Source organism: Oryctolagus cuniculus, chromosome 12, assembly GCF_051225735.1.
Source record: "Oryctolagus cuniculus isolate XC-2025 breed Fujian yellow rabbit chromosome 12, ASM5122573v1, whole genome shotgun sequence".
NCBI lineage: Eukaryota > Metazoa > Chordata > Mammalia > Lagomorpha > Leporidae > Oryctolagus > Oryctolagus cuniculus.
In genome coordinates this window covers 32,832,578-32,838,997 of record NC_142878.1, presented here as the reverse complement: position 1 = coordinate 32,838,997, position 6,420 = coordinate 32,832,578, and positions in this window count along the sequence as shown.

The window sequence follows — 6,420 nt, the reverse complement described above, 5'->3', positions numbered from 1 at the left end:
CTTTGCCAATTAAAGCTTTTGCCAGTTTCTACTGATAAAGAAAAACAAATACTTAGAAATGAATTTCTAAGCAGACAAATCATATAACAATCTGCACTATGCTTCTTGGCCCCCTTTTGAATCTCATTTGACAGTGATATCATTTAGGATGTAGCAGGGTATGGTGAAATCATGAGTAAAATAGTTCCTAATCCTAAATCTTGAAGCGCTAGTGGGAGATGTATACACTTTTTAGGATTAATAATTTTAATGTTGAACACTGAACTACATCATGCTTTAAACATAAGGAAAGTATAGAACAAATTATAAATAAACAGTATTTTATCTGTTGTAAAAATGCACATTCAACTTTAATACTGTACTTGATAAATCTAGAGCTTAGTTTCTTGATGAAAGTAACAGCTGTGTCCATATCTAAGTGGGAGTTGAAATTGTTTTTCAAGCAGAAACATAAAAAATCAGAGTTTTATCATTTTAATTTTTTCTTATCACCAATCCATGAATCTGAAATGTTTTCCAGATATATTTAAGTGTGTTCTAACTCTTTTAGGGGCATATTTCCCTTTGTTAAACATTTTTTTCTTATATTCTATGTGCTCCAAAATTATATTATTTAGGCTTCACTATAATTTAGTTTGTAATTTCTATTATTTTGTGCAGTATATAAAAAGCAAGACATATTAATGTTAAATATTGGATAGATTTCCCCCACAAAATTTTATCCAACAAACATGGGGACAAATAGACCCCATATGAAGTTATGACGTACTGATGATAATCTCAACCCCTGTATACCAATGATAATCCATATTTCTCTGTTCTTGTTGCAAATCTCAGCACTACTTGAACACTACTTTTGCTTACTTAGGTTCTCCCGAATCCATGACTTGTAGGTAACAGTTCTTTCCCAATTATTTTCCTGAACTTGATAGCTTAAAGCTGAATTGTTTGGTCAGCTCTCTCCTCCTGGACTGACATATTTTCTCCTGGCTAAACTTTTTCATCACACTCTTGTGACAACAGATGGCAATGTCAGAGGAAGGTTGTAGAGAGAAAATATGGAACTGAATTGATTTATAATGTTTGAGAGCCTGCATAATTCAGCTCAATTTTCCCAAACTAAAGTAAAACTAAAAAAAGAATCAGACTATATTTGATCGATAGATGTTTATGTACAAGTGAAACAATAGTAACTAATGGGATTTTCTGTGCTTATCTATTAAGAAGTATTTGTTGTTTTGTAAGGAATTGAATTTTTAATAAAATTCTACCTGTTATAAGCCTACATTTCTAAAGGACTCTATTCAGATTTATACTTTGTTGTTAATTTGCTATCAAAAATGTTACCTTAAAATATTACATGAATTGTGTGTATGCATATTTATGTTAATTAAGTCAGTATAAACCTAAAACTAGAAACTTAGATATTTTGATAGTTTGTTTTTTCATTATATTAATAAAATAAACTGATATAAAAATTAGTATTTATTGAAAGATTAAAATGAAAATCTTTAGGTATTGCATGATTAATACATGGCCATGACTTTGTGCAATTATTACAGATATGTGTCTAATGAAATGATTGCATGTTTGACCTATTGTAACTTAAAGTTTCTGCAAATTCTGAATCACTTCATTAAACTAAATTATTATCTCTTTCATACACAACTAAACCATATAAGGACACATTTGGACAGCTTGGAGCTATAGTAAAGCCAAACAAGTTTTAATGAAGCTCATATTTCAGAAAGATTCCTGGTGAAAGCCAAGACACTCTGGCAAAAAGATCTCTGTGAGTGAGATCCCAGTGGAAAGAACAGGTCTTCAAAGAGGGAGGTGCCTTTCTCTGAAGGGAGGAGAGAACCTCCACTTTGACTATGACCTTGTCTAAACAAGATAAGAGTCGGAGAACTCAAGGGGCTTCCATAGCCTTGGAAACTCATGACTGGTGCATAGGGAGATTACTGATACCATAAACAGGAGTGTCAATTTGTAAAGTCAACAACAGGAGTCACTGTGCACTTACTCCTCATGTAGGATCTCTGTCCTTAATGTGCTGTACACTGAGGCTTAATGCTATAACGAGTACTCAAACAGTATATTTCACTTTGTGTTTCTATGGGGGTGCAAAATGTTGAAATCTTTACTTAATGTACACTAAACTGATCTTCTGTTAAAAAAAAAAAAAAAAGAAAAGAAAAGAAACTATCAATTCCCAACTTGACTCTCACTGGGATTAAACATGACAATAGGTCTGATCTGATTTCATCATCATTTAAAAAAAAATCATCTATTATTTTTCACTTTATGTTTCTGTGTGGGAACAAACTGTTGAAATCCTTACTTAAGGTATACTAAGCTGATCTTCTGTATACTAAGATAATCGAAAATGAATCTTGATGTGAATGGAAGGGGAGAGGGAGTGGGAAAGGGGAGGGTGGTGGGTGGGAGGGACGGTATGGGGGGGAAAGCCATTGTAACCCATGAGACGTACTTTGGAAATTTATATTCATTAAATAAAAGATAAAAAAAAAAAAAAAAAAAAAAAAAAAAAGAAAGATTCCTGGTGTAAAAAATTGCTAGGTCAGATAGACAAAGAGACACACAGAGTGAAAAGGGAGTGAATGAGATAAGATGTGACCTTATAAATTAATCCAGGAAAAAAACTGACAATATATTTTTAAAAATTATTTATTTATTTATTTATTTGAAAGGCAGAGTTACAAAGAGGAACAGGCAAAGAAAGAGAGAAAGAGAGATATTCCATTTGCTGGTTCACTCCTCAAATAGCCGTGGGTGCAGAGGCCCAAGGACTTGGGCCATTTTCTTGCCTTATTTTTTAAAAGAATATCTATCTATCTATCTATCTATCTATCTATCTATTTGAAAGACAGAGAGAGAGAGAGAGAGAGAGAGAGAGGTCTTGAACCCACTGGTTCGCTCTCCAATTGGCTGCAAAGGCCGGAGCTGTGCTTCTCCAAAGCCAGGAACCAGGAGCTTCTTCTGAGTCTCCCACATGGGTTCAGGGACCCAAGGACTTGGGACATCTTCTACTGCTTTCCCAGGCCATAGAAGAGAACTAGATCGAAAGTGGAGCAGCCAGGACTTGAACCAGCACCCGTAAGCGATGCCTGCAATGCAGATGGCAGGTTTACTGCTACACCTCAGCATGGCCCTAGGCCATTTTCCACTGTTTTCCCAGGCCATAACAGAGAGCTGGATCAGAAGTAGAGCAGCTGGGACTCAAACTGGTACCCATATAGAATCCTGGCACTGCAGGCAGCAGTTTATCCGCTAAGCCACGGTGCCGGCCCCAAATTAATAATATCTTAGTGTTGACTTTCTTTCCAATATTTTTATATAAAAATATACTGTCACTCTCTATTCTCCAGTCATAGATTCAATGAATCAGACTACTATTAGGATCTCCCTAAATTTACTTGTTCACTATTGAATTTCATAATTGTTTTAGCTCACTTTTTCCTTCCTTTACTTTCAAATTCTCCAATTTCTGAAGTATCATTTTTAAATTGCAAATTGTATGATTACATTTGACATACGACATTTTCTTCTCAAATAGCAACAAACACATTTAAATATTGCATTTCTTATAAACTTGATTAAATATGCCCATCACCAAAGATTCAAGATTATATTTGTGTATATATATATATATATATATACACACACATATATAACTAGCTTTCATAAGATGATATGGGCTTATGAGTGATGGAGGTAATATTTAAGCATATGTAGCATGTTCTATATTCAGTAATATTCACCACACAATATAATGTAACAGGATTTTTTTTTTTTTGACAGGCAGAGTGGACAGTGAGAGAGAGAGACAGAGAGAAAGGTCTTCCTTTGCCATTGGTTGGTTCACCCTCCAATGGCCGCCGCCGCTGGCGCGCTGCAGCCGGCGCACTGCGCTGATCCGATCGCAGAAGCCAGGTACTTATCCTGGTCTCCCATGGGGTGCAGGGCCCAAGGACTTGGGCCATCCTCCACTGCACTCCCTGGCCACAGCAGAGAGCTGGCCTGGAAGAGGGGCAACCGGGACAGAATCTGGTGCCTGGACCGGGACTAGAACCCGGTGTGCTGGTGCCGCAAGGCGGAGCATTAGCCTAGTGAGCCACAGTGCCGGCCTGTAACAGGATTCTTTTGACACATAAAGGCTAGTAGAGTTTAAAGTTAATGGAAAAATAAAAAAATCAGTATTTTTCAATTATATGAAGGAAAGGAGATTAGCCAGGCTGCAGAAGTGGGAGCAGGACTGGTCAAAGACTAAGTTTAACAACCTAATCGGAGATGTCATCACATAAAACTGGAAGAGAGCATGTGAGCTAAGTCAGAGAGAGTCTGAGGTGTGATTTGTGAGACTGACAGAAATTGTGCCAGGGAGCTCACCACATTTCTTCCAAAGCACCATGTTGTCTTCAGAAAATTAAGTTCTAACCCTGCAGGTTGGAGTCTTCAGTTTGTAGCTACCTTCACATTTGATAAATGTGGACTTGCTACACTGGTTCATCTGCATTATAAACCTTTCTGACATGATGGTTGAATTATGTTTGGAAGAATCAAATGAATTCATTTTTTCAATTACACCTAGCAAAGAATTAACTCTTTTTGCTCTACTCTCAAAGCTTCTAATCCCATAACCAGCTTCTGCAGCACCACATGACTCTTGATTTAGGATATGATATTGATCTTTTAAAGTTAAAAATAATGGTGACACAGACAACAAAATATACCCATGTGGTACATATACACTATGATTTAATTACAGCAATAGTAGAGTTAAAAAACTTGTATTTTATAATTCTATGTTTATATTTATGTTATCTATCTGCAAATTGTAGCTATTTGTAGTTTTATGTACAAATGATTTTTTGAAAGAATGTGGAATGATAAAATCAAGTCAATCAACTCATTAAAGTGTAGCCATAACAATAGATGTGAATCTTCTAAACAGTAATGATAATAACAAGGGATTCTTTACTGTTAATTTGTTTACTGAAAGTCAATCCTGTAGATAGCAATTCTCATTTATAATAGATTATTGATTTTTCATTGCCATCTGGAATAATTTCTTAAGTACATTCAGATAGCTCCTAGTTGTTATATTAAATTAAAACAGACTTGAAAGATATAACAGTTCAGTCATTTCTTACAATTTCTTCAATGATTGTAACATAAAGTATAAACAACAGGTCTTTAATTGATAGGTGTTACATAATTTGTTGTTTCATGCTTATTTTCAGTGCTGTTTTAAACACCTATGCATATATTTTGGCATGTACAAACAATAGTTTTTAGAGAAATTTTTCAATATATAAAAATGTAGAGATTTTACAAAATTAATCATTTTCCTGTATTCTCCTCAAAATAGTAAAATAGTACTTTTAGTTACCAAAAAAGTAACTAAAAGTAATGTGAATATCTTTTTCTCTGAATATGGTTGACCATATTTTCAGGTTTCATGTTTATTGAGCATTTATTCTCATGCTGATTCTAATTATGGATTTAGAATCACATTTTCCCTAGAAATGAATTGCTTCAATTTTTTAAATTTGTTTTTAGGATTTGTATATATATAATATTTTGAATATAATTTTTCTATTAGCTATATGCCATGGATTAAAGATAACCAGAAACTGACTTTCTCTCAAGCTAAAGTAAAAACAACTTTTTCCCCTGGATCTCTGCTATCTCCTGCTACCCTTATCAACAGAATACCACCAATAAATAATGGTCATGTAGGAAGTTTAACTCTTCTGAGATTATCAATAAGCTCTCCAGTCAATTATCCTAACCAAACTTTCCGCCATCTCCACCAGTTTACCATGTACTGGGGAGGAGGCTCCCTGAGCCTGAATGTTACAGATTTACCTCTCTACAACATGTGCAATAGAAAAATTACCAAGGTGAATCTTGATCAAATGACTGACCAACAATAAAAAGCCTTTTTTTTTATTTGACAGAGTTATAGACAGTGAGAGTGAGAAACAGAGAGAAAGGTCTTCCTTCCGTTGGTGCACCCCCCAAATGGTCGTTACGGCAGGCGCTGCGCCGATCCAAAGTCAGAAGCCAGGTGCTTCCTCCAGGTCTCCCATGCGGGTGCAGGGGCCCAAGCACTTGGGCCATCCTTCACTGCCTTCCCTTGCCACAGCAGAGAGCTGGACTGGAAGAGGAGCAACCAGGACTAGAACCCATATCCCATATGGGATGCCGATGCTGCAGGTGGAGGATTAACCAAGTGAGCCATGGCGCAGGCCCCAAGCATTTGTTGTTGTAACCAGTATCGGACCTAGGTATCCCGATGTGGAACACAGAGATCTAACTGGTGTTTTAATCACTAGGCTAGTCATTCGTTGTTTTAATAGTTTGTTACTCTATTAATATGCTGTATGTATT